This window comes from Tamandua tetradactyla, chromosome 5, assembly GCF_023851605.1.
Source record: "Tamandua tetradactyla isolate mTamTet1 chromosome 5, mTamTet1.pri, whole genome shotgun sequence".
Lineage (NCBI taxonomy): Eukaryota > Metazoa > Chordata > Mammalia > Pilosa > Myrmecophagidae > Tamandua > Tamandua tetradactyla.
In genome coordinates, this window is record NC_135331.1 from 23,736,637 (window position 1) to 23,753,668 (window position 17,032).

The 17,032-nt window shown below is 47.2% G+C and overlaps 1 long non-coding RNA gene across 3 annotated transcripts in view; it reads left to right on the forward strand.

Moving 5' to 3' along the window:
* The first annotated feature begins 1,261 nt into the window (after positions 1 to 1,261).
* The window catches only part of LOC143683789 (uncharacterized), a 94,161-nt gene continuing 78,390 nt past the window's right edge, over positions 1,262 to 17,032 (forward strand). For all 3 annotated transcript variants that reach the window (XR_013175654.1, XR_013175653.1, XR_013175655.1), the window contains exon 1: positions 1,262 to 1,530. This is a non-coding gene — a long non-coding RNA (uncharacterized LOC143683789). The remainder of the gene's footprint in view (positions 1,531 to 17,032) is intronic.

Consider the following 17,032-nt stretch of genomic DNA (forward strand, 5'->3'; position numbering starts at 1 on the left):
TACATCTCAATTAAAGATAGCTATAAAAGAAATTTAAAATGTAAGTTTGCACAGTATTTAAGTAAAACAGGTCAAAAAAAAAAAGGATGAAGAAAGAGAAAGGGAGGGTAAGTTTGGGGTCCGGGCTCCAGACTCCAGGGTCGTATTTCCGGGGCCATATTCAGGGACCGGTTTTCGGTATCCGAGTGGGCCACGGGTTCCGGGAGAGGCAAGGGGCCCAGAGTTCAGTTGAGGAGCGGCACTCGGGGACACAATTCAGGGTTCAGAGCTCGGGGGCCCCGCGGCCAACGCCCCCCACCCCCCGCCCGCCAGCCGAGGGCGGCGGGCACTCACGTGTTCCAACGGCAAGCCCACTTTGGCGGTGACCAGCAGGACCGCGGCACCGCGACGGCCTCTCGGCCCGCCACGGCTCTTCGGCGCTGCCCGGCCGGTCTCGGAGGCAGCCGCCGGGCATCAGCCGCTCCCGGGGGGCGGCCCCGCGGCGCATCGCGGTGGACGGAGGGCCGACACGGAGCCGTTAGATTCCTGCCTGGAAACTTCTGGCAGCTGTGGCCGCCGCCTCGTGCTGAGTGCAAGTCCCGCCCCTCGGAGGGCGGGGGCTGTCCGGGGCGCTCCCGTGTCTGTCAGTCAGACCCCCTCTCGGGCCCTGCCCCGCCGCAGGCGGCGAGGAGACGCCCTTAAAGGGGCCGCGTACGGCGGGTGCCTGAGGCCGGCTAGCTGCTCTGAAGCACTGATTCCTGCGTGTGAGTCTCCAGGGAGCAGAAGTGCCAGGCCGTGATGTCAGTTTGGCGCGGGGGACACAACCTCTTGATCTCCGCGCTGGGGGGCAGTGGGGAACGGCCTGCGAGGGGTTCCACCTGACTGACACGAGAGAGCCCAGGACGACCCCCGCCTTCCGAGGGGCGGGACTTGCACTCAGCACGAGGCAGCTGCAGCTTCGACTGTGAGAAGTTTCCCGGCACGGAGACCAACAGGTTCTGCCCCCATTTAAGGCTCTGCTGTTTTGTCGGCTGCAAAGTCAGGCCAACCCCCTTCGCGCGCCCTGCCCCGGTCTGCCCCACGCAGCGCCCCGGTCCGCCCCACGCAGCGCCGGAAGCAAGAGGTTCTGCCCCTGCGCCAAACTGACCTCAGGCCTGGCTCCGCAGCTCCCCAGAGACCCACAGCATGAATCTATGCAGCAGAGCAGCTAGCCTGCGTCAGGCGCCGACCCCTGCTGCTCCCTTAAGGGCTTCTTCGCGCAGTCGCGGGGCAGGACGGGACAGGCAGCGCGGGGGTGGTCAGCCTGACTGACACGCGAGGCCCCTGGACGGGCCCCCGCCTTCCGAGGGGCGGGACTTAAACGCAGCACGAGGCGGCCGCAGCGCCAACTGTTACAAGTTTCCCTGGCCGAGCCTAATGGCTGCTCGCGGACCTCCCTGTGCGCCTGCGGAGGTGAGAGACCTGGGTGGGGCAGCCGACAAAACAGCAAGTCGCGAGCCTTATGGGGGCAGAACCGCTTGACACCTTTATGGAGTTTTGTGGAAATAAGAGGTATAGAGATGTTGGCTGGTTGTTGTTAGATACACTGGATATATTAAGGGGTGAAAGGGTTGGGCTTAAGGTGCCAAACGAGAAGCTTAAGCGCTGACAGATGTAGAAATTTCTATGAGTATCCTGAAGGAAAATCATATTTCCTGTGGCCTGTAGACTTGAGATCTATGAAAATCAGACTCAGAATCTTATTGTTAGAGTAGCAACTTTATAACGTAAACTGAAATCTCAATGTTGCATGGTGTCTGCCATTAAGATGAGGGCATTGATTGGAAAGGAGTGGGACCCTGAAAAATGGAATGGTGACATGTGGATTGATAATGATGTCAGGGGTGTGGTTGAAACCCTAGATCATGCTGAGTCTTCTCTAGATAACCCTGTAATAGTCTGCCCTGAGGACACAGCCACCCCCACCTCCAGCCTGCCTTGAGGAGTTGGCCATCTAACCTCCCCTGGAAGGGGTTAGCCCTAGAGTGAGTAATCCTGTTTCGCCAGATGAAACTGCAAATGAATGCCCTGAAGCAAATGGCTTGGAGGATATTTCTAATTCTTTCGTGACCTACCCCCACCACCCCTCACTTCTTCCAGACCTATAACCAGACTAAAGTCCCAACAGGCCCCTAAAGATGAGGTACAAAGTATCACACATGAGCAGGTACGTTATACTCCAAAAGAACTCTGTGAGTTTTCCAATTTATATAGACAGAAATCAGGGGAATATGTGTGGCAATGGGTTTTAAGGGTGTGTGATAATGGTGGGAGGAATATAAGGCTGGATCGGGCTGAATTTATTGATGTGGGCCCACTAAGCAGAGATTCTGCATTCAATGTTATAGCTCGAGGGGTTATAAAAGGTATTAACAGTTTGTTTGGATGGTTGGTTGAAACACGGATCAAACGGTGGCTGACATTACCTGAGGTTGAAATGACAGAACTGCCATGGTATAATGTAGATGAGGGGATCCAGAGGCTTAGAGAGATTAGAATGTTAGAGTGGATTTATCATGCAAAGCCTGTTCTTACACCCCAGGAATGGAGAGATTGGAATGTTAGAGTGGATTTATCATGCAAAGCCTGCTCTTACACCCCAGGAATGTCCGGAGGATGCACCTTTTACCAGAACAGTGAGAAATAAATTTGTGAGACTAGCGCCATCATCCCTGAAGAGCTCTGTAGTTGCACTTCTCTGTAGGTCAGATATTACCGTAAGAGCTGCTGTCACTGAGCTGGAATCCTTAAACACAATGGGGATGACTGGATCCCAAGTTGGCAGAAGCCAGGTGTCAGCACTTAATCGCCAAAGACAGGGTAGATGTGGCTATTATAATAGACAGCAAACTCAAAGCAGGAGTCAAAATAATCTGACTCACAGATTTGTGGCATTGGCTAGTAAATCATGGGGTACCTAGAAATACAATAGAAGGGCAGTCTACTAAATTCTTGCTCAAGCTGTATAAACAAAAGAGTTCTAGGTCAAGTGAACAGAAGTCTAACCTGAATTACACTAACACAGAGTCACGGCCCCTTGATCAATGTCCAGACTTGAGACAGTTTACAGACCCAGAGCCCCTTGAATGAAGGGGTGACCAGGTCCCTTTGGGGGAGAACCCTGTTATACTGCCACAAATTTATACTATTAATCTTCCTCCAAGCCTTCCCCAAGGAGACTGACGGCCTTTTACCAGAGTAACTGTGCATTGGGGAAAAGGAAATGATCAGATATTTCGGGGATTATTAGACACTGGTTCAGAAGTGACATTAGTTCCAGGGGACCCAAAGTGTCACTCTGGTCCACTGGTCAGAGTGGGGGCTTATGGAGGCCAGGTGATCAATGGAGTTTTAGCTCAGGTCCATCTCACAGTGGGTCCAGTGGGCCCTGGGCCCATTCTGTAGTTATTTCCCCAGTTCCAGAATGTATAATTGGAATAGACATACTGAGCAACTGGCAGAATCCCCATGTTTGCTCTCTAACTCGTGCAGTGAGGGCTATTATGGTGGGAAAGCCCAAGTGGAAGCCACTAGAACTGCCCTTACCTAGCAAAATAGTAAATAAGAAGTAATACTGGATTCCGGAAGGGATTGCAGAGATTACTGCCGCTCTTAGGAACTTAAAGGATGCAGGGGTGGTGATTCCCACCACATCCCCATTCAACTCTCCTATTTGGCCTGTGCAGAAAACAGATGGGCCTTGAAGGATGACACTGGATTATTGTAAGCTCAGCCAGGTGGTAATTCCAATTGCAGCTGCTGCTCCAGTTGTGGTATCATTGCTTGAGCAAATCAATACATCCCCTGGTACCTGGTATGCAGCTATTGATCTGACAAATGCTTTTATCTCAATAGCTGTTAGTAAGGGCCACCAGAAAGAGTTTGCTTTCAGCTGGCAAGGTCAGCAATATACTTTCACTGTCCTACCTCAGGGGTATATCAACTCTCCAGCCCTATGTCATAATCCTGTCTGCAGGGAACTTGATGGTTTCTCCCTCCCACAAGACATCATATGGTCCATTATATTGATGATATCATGTTGATTGGACCTAGTGAGCAAGAAGTAGCAACTACTCTAGACTTATTGGTAAGGCATTTGTGTGTCAGGGGATGGGAGATAAATCCAACAAAAATACAGGGGCCTTCCACTTCGGTGAAATTTCTAGGTGTCCAGTGGTGTGGGGCATGTTGAGATATCCCTTCTAAGGTGAAGGATAAGTTGCTGCATCTGGTCCCTCCTATGACCAGAAAAGAGGCACAATGCCTAGTTGGTCTCTTTGGATTTTGGTGACAACATATTCCTCATTTGGGTGTGCTACTCCAGCCCATTTATCAAGTGAACAGAAAAGCTGCTAATTTTGAATTGGGACCTGAGCAAGAGGAGACTCTGCGACAGGTCCAGGCTGCTGTACAAGCTGCTCTGCCTCTTGGCTGTATGATCCAGCAGATCCAACAGTGCTGGAAGTATCAGTGGCAAATAGAGACACTGTTTGGAGCCTTTGGCAGGCCCCATAGGAGAATCACAAAGCAGATCCTTAGAATTTTGGAGCAGCAGATAACTACTCTGCTTTTGAGAAACAGCTTTTGGCCTGCTACTGGGCCTTAGTAGAGACTGAAAGCTTAACCATGGGCCACCAAGTTACCATGAGACCTGAGTTGCCTATCATGAGCTGGGTGTAGTCTGACCCACCAAGCCATAAATCTGGGCATGCACAGCAGCAGTCTATTGTAAAATGGAAATGGTATATATGAGATAGGGCCAGAGCAAGTCCAGAAGGCACAAATAAGTTACATGAAGAAATGGCCCAAATGCCCATCGTCTCCACTCCTGCCACATTATTTTCTCTTTCTCACACCAGAGCTATAGCCTCTTGGGGAGTTCCTTACAGTGAATGACTGAGGAAGAGAAAACTTGGGGCTGGTTTACAGATGGTTCAGCCCGATATGCAGGTACCACCCGAGAGTGGACAGCTGCAGCACTACAACCCCTTTCTGGGGTGTCATTGAAGGACAGTGATGAAAGGAAATCCTCCCAGTGGGCAGAACTTTGAGCAGTGCTTCATTCTGTTTGGAAGGAGAACTAGCCAGAGGTGAGTTTGTATACTGACTCGTGGGCTGTTGCTAATGGTTTGGCTGGATGGTCAGGAACTTGGAAACACCATAATTGGAAAATTGGTGACAAAGAGGTCTGGGGAAGAAGTATGTGGATAGACCTTTCTGAGTGGGCTAAAAACATGAAGATAGTTGTGTCCCATGTGAATGCACACCAGAGGGTGACTTCAGCAGAGGAAGGTTTTAATACTCAAGTGGATAAGATGACCCATTCTGTGGATACCAGTCAGCCTCTTTCCCCAGCAACTCCTGTCATTGCCCAATGGGCTCATGAACAAAGTGGCCATGGTGGTAGGGATGGAGGTTATGCATGGGCTCAGCAACATGGACTTCCACTCACCAAGGCTGACATGGCTACAGCCACTGCTGAGTGCCCAATCTACCAGCAGCAGAGACCCACACTCAGTCCCCGATATGACACCATTCCCAGAGGTGACCAGCCAGCTACATGGTGGCAGGTTGATTACATTGGACCACTCCCTTCATGGAAGGGGAAGTAATTTGTTCTAACTGAAATAGACACATACTCTGGATATGGGTTCGCTTTCCCTGCATGCAATGCTTCTGCCAAAACTACCATCTGTGGGCCTACAGAATGCCCAATCCATCGTCATGGTATTCCACACAGCATTGCTTCTGATCAGGTAACACACTTCACAGCAAATGAAGTGCAGGAATGGGCACATGCTCATTGAATTCTCTGGTCTTACCATGTTCCGCATCATCCAGAAGCAGCTGGATTGACAGAACGGTGGCATGGCCTTTTAAAAACTCAATTACTGTGCCAACTAGGTGGCAATACCTTGAAGGCTGGGGTAATGTTCTCCAGGAAGCTGTGTATATTCTGAATCAGCATCCACTATATGGTGCTGTTTCTCCCATAGCCAGGATCCATGGGTCCAGGAATCAAGGGGGTGGAAATGGGAGTGGCACCAGTCACTATTACCCTTAGGGTTCCACTAGGAAAATTTTTGCTTCCTGTCCCTGCGCCCCTGAGCTCTGCTGGGCTACAGGTTTTAGTTCCAAAGGAGGAGTGCTTCTACCAGGAGAAACAACGATTCCACTGAACTGGAATCTAAGACTGCGACATGGTCACTTTGGACTACTCATGCCCCTGGATCAACAAGCCAAGAAGGGGATTACATTATTGGCTGGGGTGATTGACCCTATAGGGGGAAACAGGACTGCAACTACACAATGGGGGTAAAGAAGAGTTTTCTTGGAATATAGGCGATCCCCCAGGGCATCTTTTACTACTACCATGCCCTGTACATTAAAATCAATGGAAAACGGCAACAACCCAATCCAGGCAGAACTACTAATGGCTCTGAAACTTCAGGAATGAAGGTTTGTAGTGATTAGATTAAGCGTCACTCATTGCAGAAGACACTCCCCCTTGGCTGATTACAAATGGAATCAGCTGTGGATACAGCTGATGTGCTCATGATTTAATTCTATGAAATGTCCTCATAGCAAAAGACAGGCCAGCACTTGCCCAACCAGACAAACAGGTACCACCACTTGGCCAAATTGACACATGAACCTGACCATAACAGTTCACCCCTTGTCAACTTGGCAGCTACACATATAACCTTAAACCATGCCTAATTTCTAAATAAAAAACAATAAAACACACATATTTTTTTCACCTAACAATACTCAACTGTCCTGCATATAACTCTGTACGTTCTGCCTCCAGAATCCAAACTCCCCAGCATATTACAGGGATTGGCAAACCCCAGTTTCTCCAGGAGGGAGTGAGCTGAATGAGGCCCACCCACAGGCTATTTTCAGGATAAATGCCCTTCTGGGTGTGACCAGGGCCCCTGGAATGGTGAGGGGTGCCTCTGCAACTGCCCACCTAAAAAGGCAGGGAGGTTTGCTTCCAACAGCCAATGGGAGAGTGCTGACAGTAGGCTGGCATAGCTCTCTCAGCTTCATGGATGGAAAGCCAGATGCTGTGGCATCAAGTAGAGCATTCCATGCCAATCCCAGCCCCATCCCAGTGCCACATGCTTCTGACCTTATTTAGGGAACGTATAATAGCAATTATAATTTATTAAGTATTTGCAAAGTGCTCTGCTAAGGGACTTACTGTATATCCTGTGGAATTTTCAAAGTGGCTTTTGAAATGGGTATGATAATGCATGCTGATAATTTCTCCGCTGGCTCAGAAGCTCAGGTGAGGTCACCTACTCAGGATCGCCCAGCTGTTAACAGACCCGCTGAGCTTTAAAACCACTCAAATCTCTCGCTCTGTACTTTTGGGCTAAACTGCTTCTGTCCAAGAAAAAGGAAGCCCAGGTCCCTTGACTGGCCAGAAAATTATTGAGGACGAGTTGGAGGCAGGACTCTTGTGAACAATACAGTGGCCCACACGGGTTGTGAAGATGTTGAGAGGCAACAGAAGGAGGAAGTTAAATGAAGAAAATGTTCCCTGAATCTCCCCCTCAGCCACAATAATCCTGGGAACACTTCCCGTTTGGCTGATGGATGGTAAAGGGGAAAATTCTGAAATAATCATAACAATTAAGCCCTGCAGACTAACTCCATGGAGCTTCAGATCCCAAAGAATGTTCCCAATACCCAGCCAGGACAAGGTAAAAGCAGGAAGGCTAAGGAAAGAGTTGGGAAGAAAATACCCAAAGGGCTATAGATGAGGTCCTGGGCACAAAAGTACCACCCACCCTCCTTCCTTTTAAATTGTCTGGATAATTTCCATTTGCCCTAAGACATCCATGCTCTGCTTTTCTCCACCCCTGCTCTGGGATGCTGATTTTTCCCAGATCCCTCAGTGGCGTCCTTATTCCTGACATCAAGTTCAACCAATGGATGGGAGGTACCAGCAGGAGATAGAAGGGAGGGAAGCAAGTAAGGCTGAGCCATCTGGAGCCCCTCACTGAGGCCAAAGCTCCTGTTAAGCATTTCACTCCAGAAGCTGCACTTCCCCTTGTCTCATCTCCCTCCCATCTAGAGGTGAGGATTAGTTAGTTTTACAGTATAACAAACAACCTCAAAATTTCAGTGGACAAGAGCCAACATTTGGGGTCTGAAAGTGGGCTTTGGCTCTACTGGGCTCAGCAGAACTCAGTCTAGATTGCTGCTTAGGTTCCGATCTGCTCCACAGCCTCATTCAGGGCCCATCAGACATCTAGAGCATGTTTTTCTTGAAGCAAATTATAGAAGCACAAGAGGGCGAGCCATGGCCTGCACGCCCATATCTAACCTCGTTCATATTACAGCCGACATCACATTCTCCAGGCCTAAGCAAGGCACATGACCAAGCTCTAAATTCATGGGGTAGGGTGTACACTCTTCCTACTGCATTGCGAAGTCAAGCACAGGTACCATAATCTTATTTACATCAAGGTGGCAACTGCTTCCACCTGTAAATGCCCCAGCATACAGCACTGTCCCATGTTGGTTTCCCTACACCCTTCCCTCATCTTTGTAAATAGTCCATGTATGCATAATTTTAATGGCTATTTTATGACTTAATATGTTTTAGTGTCATTAATTTTTTTTTATTAAACTCTCCTCAAATTATCCAGTTTGAGGATGCCATCTGTTTCCTGAGGAACACATTAATCCACCATGCAATTGAGTCAATACACCCTGAGAACTTCCTCTGTGCCAAACTTGGAGTGGATAAGAATCAGCCTGAAAAAGTATTACCCTCTATTCACTGAGCTCAAACCAGGCTCAGTGAATGAGTTCAGTTATGTGCCCATTTTACAGGAGAGAAAACTGGGTCTCAGGGAATGGAGCCTAATTCCCTAGAGTTCTATAGCTAGAAAGCTGCACAGCTGAAATACAAATCCATTTCAACCTGACCCCCAAAGCCCATTCTCTGTCTTATATATGCCACTGTCAGCCACATCTACTTTCCCACAGGGTTGGAACTTGTTCTGAGCAGTTCCAAGTGCAAGGCAAGTCAGCTCTGACCACAGCCATGGACAAAGGCCGGCCTCCTCCACCTTCTGCTTCAGCTCTCCTCTAACTCCTTGGCCCCTCTCCAAGGCTTTGCAAGCTCTCCACTCCCATGTCAACTGCTTTTCAAGGCTGCCTGACACCCATTTTTACAGCCTTCTTGATGAAGAGCAAAACTGACTTGATTTCAGAACTCAAACTGTAAATTACTGGTTATGACTGGCTTGGTCACCCTAAGATGAGAATCTGTTGGTTGCACCAGGGATCTGATACCAGTCATCACCCCAAGGAAACCCATTGGCAAGAAGGCCCAATGGCTGTGTGAAATAAACCATTAAAACACCCAAGAGACAGCTGAAAACATATGTGCCACCTAATTTACACCATTTGTGATCCCTGTCGGCTGGATCAAAGTCTCGTGCCTTCTTTTTTTTTTTTTTTCCTGCCATGGTCACTTTATTTTTTGAAAGGGTCAGGCATAAACATCAGTTGAGGAAACTTACTACTTAAACAGCACAATATGAAGGGTGGAGGAAAAGGCACCTTCTCCAAAAAATATCCCTAGTGTCACAGAATCAAATGATATCGATATTATAAATTGCCTTACAGGGAGCTTCACCGTATTATCCATCTGTTATTTTAATCCTTTTGGTTACATCTAGGGTAAGAGGCATCCAGACTCCTCTTTTTGTAAAAAAAAAAATATTTTTATTGATAAATCTGCACATACATACAGTCCAGCCATATTATACAATCAGTGGCTCACAATATCACCATATAGTTGTGTATTCTTCACCACGATCATTTTTAGAACATGTGCATTATTCTAGAAAGAGAAACACAAAGAACTCATATATTCCCTACCTTTTAACCCCTCCCTCTCATTAACCAACAGTATTTCAATCTAGTTAATGTTTACCCTTTATCTCCCCTTATTATTTATTATTCTAGAAAGTGAAACGCAAAGAACTCATATGTTCCCTACCTTTTACCCCCCTCCCTCTCATTAACCAACAGTATTTCAATCTAGTTAATGTTTACCCTTTATCTCCCCTTATTATTTATGTATTTTTTATCCTTTTTTTTTTAACTCATCTGTCCATACCTTAGATAAAAGTAGCATCAGACACAAGGTTTTCACAATCATACAGTCACACTGTAAAACCTGTATAGTTATACAGTTCTGTTGAAGAATTAAGACTACTGGAACACAGTTCAACAGTTTCAGGAACTTCCCCCTAGTCACTCTAATACACCATAAACTAAAAAGGGATATCTATATAATGTATAAGAATGACCTCCAGGATAACCTCTTGATTCTGTTTGAAATCTTTCACCACTGAGACTTTGTTTCATTTTTCTGTTCCCCCTTTTGGTCAAGAAGGCTTTCTCGATCCCACGATGTTGAGGTCGCAGCCCATCCCTGGGAGTCACGTCCCACATAGGGGTGGGGGTATGGCAGTGAGTTACCATGACGAGTTGGCTTAGAGAGAGAGGCCACTCCTGAGCAACAAAAGAGGTTCTCTGCAGATGTTTCTTAGGCATAATTACCAGTAGGCTTAGCTTCTCCTTTGTAGGAATAAGCTTCATAGGGGACAGCCCCAAGATTGAGGGCTCAACCTACTGAATTGCAAGTCCTCAGTGCTTGCAAAAGTATCAGGAATTACCCACATGAGGAAGTTGAATATTTCCTCCTTTCTCCCCAGTCCCTCAAGGGGACTTTGCATTAAGTTTTTATTCTCTGCCTAAATTACTCCGATATATATCAGGGCATCACACTAACAAGATCTCACGCTGTATTCAAGATTCCATGTAATTATGGTGTTCAAGTAAACAGACCATACAACTTAAATGAGATAATATGCTACACCAAAATAAACTTTGCCCTAAATGAAAATCTCTCCCTTTGGTCTCACACAGAGGTTGAAGTTTGAAAATACAGGCCATGTCATCCTTTACTCAGTATTTTGTTTTTCCTTAGTCCTATTCAGACCAGCTTCATTCCTACCTCTAGACAAAGTCTGATCACTTTTTAGCTTTTTAAACAGTTGCTGAATGGGGTACTGCTGACTTTTATGGCTATAGTGCTTTAATTCTGAGTCTCAGGTGTTGCATAAATACCCAAAGTTTCAGGGAACAACCAGGTTATAAACAAATAGCTGAGCACCTTAGAATTTAGAAGTATCGGTTACAACTCCCTAAATATCCGTGACTGCTATAAGAGTTTACAATCTATGACCTTTTCACAATAGGCCTCAACCTGATGACCCATGCTCTCAACTTCAATTCTCTGAGTTTGTATTTTATAGTGAGCCCATACGAATGAGGCATGATAACATTTGCCCTTTTGTTCCTGAAATTCCATTCAACATACTTTCCTTAAGGTTCATGCACCTAGTTGAATGCGTCACCACTTCCTTTCTTCTTGCAGCTGCTCAGCAGTCCACTGTCTGTAACCAACACAGTTCCCCCTTCCATTCCTCAGTCATCGTGCCTCTAGGTCACCTCCATTCATTGCAAATCGGGAACACTGTGGCAACCTCTTTTGGGCAATGGACTTACGCTGGAGAGCCCCAGGAGTTCTCAGAGAAGTCAAAACCTCAACCAGGGATGGTGCCCAGGAGTTCTAGGCTTGATGCTGGAGAGCCTGCGGAGTTCCTCATGCCTGAGGGCCCCGGAAGTTCTCCAAGACGCTGTGAAGGTTCTTGACTCAGCTGCAGGAGGGAATTTGAGGGCTAGGCAATGTGTACAGCCCCAAAGTTTAATGCATAATGCGAGTACATGCTTGAAGGGCATGAGTTCAGGTGTTCTCCAAAGAAGGGGAATCCCTCTGAGGTTGGGATTTTTGCATTACAAGGACTTGGGGAGGGGGGGCATCCCCCTCTGGCTATGCTAATAAGGGACTGATGAGCTGCACTTTTCATTGGTTCTTTTTAAGTTCCGACCTGAGCGCTAAGGGTGCAGGAGCTAGCTGTGTGCCAGACAAAAGGAACTTTTTGTTACAGGTCCTAGGGTCCCGCCTCCCTTCTTTCCTATCTAATCTCCCTCAGGACTAAATGTGAGAACAACTATTTTCTGATATTAATGCTAGTAACAACAATGATACAAAAATAGCTAATATTTATTGACCACTTTTCATGCATTTTCTCACTTTAAAGCCTCACACCTACACTGTGACATATTAGCGATATGATCCTGGGCAATTTACATAGCTTCTCTGTGACTCCGTTTTCTTATCTTTAAAATGAGGGGTAACAGTAATACCTAACTTCATACACTGAGGTCGATAATAAGTGAAGTAATTTATGTAAATTGATAAGATCACTCATGAGGTGTGTTCCTACCTCCATTTTACTGATGAAGAAACAGAAACTTATAGATATTAAGGAACTTGCCCAAGGTCACATAGAATGGTTCTTAAAATGTTATTAATTCCCAGCATTTATAAATGGAGCTGACTTCCTGCATTTTTCTCGAAAATGTGAAAAATCTGGTAGTGCTGGACTTGCATTCCTTAATGTCCTGGATCAATTGATGCTAACCAGCAGCTGCTCCTTCTGCAGGGGCTTGGAGTCTCAGGTTTACTGAAGACCCCACCGCTCCCAGCTGCCCTGCACCTGGACTTCTCTCATGCATGGTGCCTGCCTATGGAAATCTGAGTCTGTGCGATGGACTAGCACACTTAATTCTCATATCAAACCCCTAGGAGATGTACTATTATCATCGTGGTTTACAGGTGAGGAAACAGAGGTTAAAGAGACAGTGACTTAACCAAGGTCACACAAGCCAGCAAGTGACAGAGCTGGGATTGGATGCAAGCTTACCACTCCCAGAGCCAACCGTCCCTCCTATCACTGAGGTTCCTTCCCAGGCTCATAGATTAAAAGGAATCCTGCAAAGAGAGACAGGAAAGAAAAACTGACATTGCTCTCCATGCTGGGAAAGAATGAAATAAAAGAGAGAGCATCCATGTCCACAAGGTCTGACAAGACATTTCCTGCAACTGTTTTCCTGAGGACAAAGGATTGTTTGCAGTGACTGATAGCCTCCTGTGCAATTCCTTCCCTGGGGAGAACACGGAAGCTTATGTTTGCCCCCGTTTTGTGACCAACACAAAAGACTCCACACTCAGTTTGTTTTCCTTATTGTTTCCATGCTTCACACACCGCAGGACAGCAAGAGGGAGGCAAAGCTGTGGCTGACAGCGATCCCAACCCTGTCCCAGGGGGAGACAGTGCCACGGCCTCTTGCCCTGTCACCCGGGGCGAAGAGAGAACTCCCTCTACCCCAAATAAAGTGATCCCTGCATGGGGGATTTCACGTCCACTGCTGCCTCTTGAGCTGTCAGCTCAGACATTAGCTTCCCACGAACAAACTTTATTCTCAGGAGGACAGACAGGGCTTTGAATGTTTCTATGAATATTTATGGCTTTTCTTCCTGCCTCTGCCTCAGCCCCGCCCATTAGACAAGGTTTCCCACGCGCTGCTGCCTGGGGGTGCCTCATTATTGCGCCGCTGGCTCAGCTGGACTGTGCCCGGGAAAACAGCCGCAAGGGGGCGCTGTCGTCTATTTAATAACGGGGATGACGGGACACATTTCTGGCTGTGGAATACTGAGCCGCGGACGCTGTGCTAAGTGCTTTTCATAGATTAAGTCATTTAATTGTCACAACACCCCATAAGGAGGCAGTGAAGAACAGACAGTAAAATCGCTTCCCCAAGGTCACACAGCTCGGCAGGACTGAAAAAGAGATCAAATCCATAAAACTTTGTCCGAAATTTTCTAAAGCAAAAAACATCAGTGCAAAAACACACTGCCCCTGCGCGGAGCTGCATTTTTTTTTTTTTTTCATGTTCTTTGTACTCCTTAGGTGTTAAAATGGGCTTTCTTTTATGAAACGAAGGAGGCAGTGGATGTATCTTTTTTTCCCCTTGCCTTTAATAACAAAAGTTAACTTTGCTAATCCTATGCCTTCCCCTCCACCATCCCCCTTTTCCAGGCTCCAGATATCAACGATCCAGGACCATTTCTCCAGGATTATTTTCCCTAATGACCAAGCTATACTGCTGAGTTAGGAGGACTTTCCTAATGAGCCAATAAGAATTATGTTGGTAACTTTCTAGTGCAAGTTATGTCTTAACCCATCCCCCCAAAAAATCCCAAATTTATATTGAACACTTATTATTCATCATTTATTCCCATAGCAAATATTTACTGAGCATCTACTTTATGCCAGACATGTACTAGGTGCTGGGAATAAAATGTCAAGCAAAAAAATTATAGTCACTTCTTCAAAAAGTTTACAGTCTCCTGGGGGAGACGAGAATGAATGGAATAGACACAAACATGCCAACATGAAGTTGTTAATTATGCACAGGTACAGGGCTTGAAAGGGTGTGGTCTAGACTGAGAGGTCAAGAAAAGCGTCCCAAGGAAGCCACTGGAGAGCTAAACACTAAAGGATGGACAGGTGTCAGCTGGTGGGACGGGGGCAGCAAGAACTTTCCACACAGAGAGGAGAGCATGAGCCAAGGCCCTGAGGCCCAAGGTAAAATGATGAGTCTGGGAGCAGAGAGGAAGCCCATTGAGACAGGAACACAGCGAGTTGAGGGGACGTGATATAAAATGAAGTTAAGAAGCAGACAGAAGTAGGCTAAGCCTTGTAGAGCTTGTTAAAAGGTTTGTTTTTTATCCTGGAATGCTCAGACATTGTGAAGGGTTTAAGCCTGTAGAAGCCGATCATGAGGTCAGATTTACATTTTTAAAGACCCCCTTGGCACCGTTGCGGAGAAGAGGCCAGAGCGACTGTGTGTGTGTGTGTGTGTGTGTGTGTGTGTGTGTAGGGAAGACAGATTCTGACCCATCTGATGTTGCCAACTAGTTAGCTGGACTAGGACTAACGTGAACTGAAAGCTAATGTTTACAGGGTCCTGGTCAGAAAGAGATCATCTGGAATGGAAAGGATTAGTGCTTCACACGTGCGGTCAGGTGAGCGGATGGGGGAAGTGTAGCGCAGTTTGCAAAGACCTGACTCCCACACAGCAGCTCAGGTGGGGAGAACAATTTACTATCCCTCTTTGCCCAGGACCTTCCCAGTTTTGCACTGAAAGTCCCAAGTCCTGGAACTCCTCCACTGCAGCGAACCCAAGACAGCTGATCACCCTGATTTCAGGACCATGTGTGTTGTGTAAATCCCCATATAATGGTACTTTCCCTTGTTTAGTATTTCATGAAAATGTCTGAGGCAACTGTGATGATCTAAACTTGACGTGCTCCCATTATCATGCTCCATAGCGTTTACTAAAGTACATTCTCCTTGTATTAACTGAAAGGAATTTTATTCCTATGGATGTATCAAAACATATACAAATAAAAATAATTATATTTGTCACTAGAAAATGTAAAACAAAAAAATTGGCAAGTCACGGTTTTACTTGTATAGCAATTGCAAAGGACCATGGAAGAGGGATGTGACATTTGCTAATACGAACTCTTCCCTAAAGCTTCCATGCAATCACTTACTATAATCCACAACCCTATAACGTAAGAATTATTAGTTCCACTGTCAGAAACAGAGGCTCAGAGAGGTCGAGTGACTTGCCCACAGTCACACAGCCTGTGAGAGGGTCAGAATTCAGATCTGGGACTGTCTGAGTTCTGCTCTCCCCACCTCACCAGCTGCCTGTCTTAAAAATACAGAGTTAATAAATTTAAAAAATCACTATGGTCTGGGGAACCATTTACAGGAGCAAACCAGGTCTGTGGGTTGGAGGTCATATTCGCAGGACAAGTTGAAAATGCTCTGCAACCCCCTGGTCAGCTTCCTTTGGGCCTTGAAAGCAGCAATTCCTTTGCATTTCCCCTGAGACCCCCTGTTATGTGGTATGGGCCAGGCCAAGAAGCTTCAACTGAGGAGCTGCCACAAGCCTCACCCAGTCCCCAGTGTCTTAGCCCCTACTGGGCCCAGAGGACAGCAGATGCCACCCACTGTCCCAGGAAGGGGCAGAGACCCATGCAGACAATGGTTATGACATTCTGGGTGTGAAATGGGTCTGAGAACAGAGACGGCAGTTGGCCCAGGAGGTCCCGAGTTAGGACCTGGGAGAAGGAACACCCAAGGCAGCTTCAATCCTTCTTTGGCCCTCTTGTCCTCTTCTAGCTCCCATCCTGTTTGACTCTGTGTGTGTGTGTGTGTCTGTTGGTCTCTCTCTGAGTGTGTGTATGTGTGCATGTGTGTGCCTTTTTCTCTCTGCATATCTTTTTCTCCCTCTCTCATACCCTATTCTCTTCTCTCACCCATCTCTCTCCCTAAGTCTGTCCTTCTGCTTCTCTTTCCCTGTCGCTCCATCCCCTTTTCTTCTTTTCCCTCCCTCTTTACCACTCTACCCCTTTTATCCTCCCAATTCAGCCCCTCTTTTTCTCTGCAGTGCTCTCCCATCTTACTTAACTCTCTGCTTGTCCTTGTCTCTGCCAACCTCCCTCCCCAGTGCCCAGTACAGGAGACGCCCCCTCTCTGTTCCCCAGTACACACACCCTTAGTCCAAGTGTCCAGCACCAACAGGCCAGATCCATGAAGGCCAAGTCCCAGTCCCTGGGAGAGGTTTTAGCGGGCCCTGTGGGGGTCAGTGTAGGTCCACAAATATGGCTATCTTGGCTACACAGTCACCTCTGAAAGGACAGGTGCCACCCCTGCCCCCAGGCCTGATGTGGAGACTCCACAGCACCTTCTCCTCCACCCACCACACCCATGAGAGATGAAGGCAGCTCAGGAACCCAAGCCCTGCCCGGGCCTGCAAGCCTGGTGAGGACCCAGCCCAGAGTGTTGACTCTGGAGTGAGACCACCTGGGTTCAACCCCTTGCTCCAGCAACTTACCAGCTGGGTAGCCTAGTACAGGGCGCTCGTCCTCTCCTTGCCTCAGTTTCCCCATCTATAAAACAGGAGTGATGACAGTACCTACTTCACACACTTG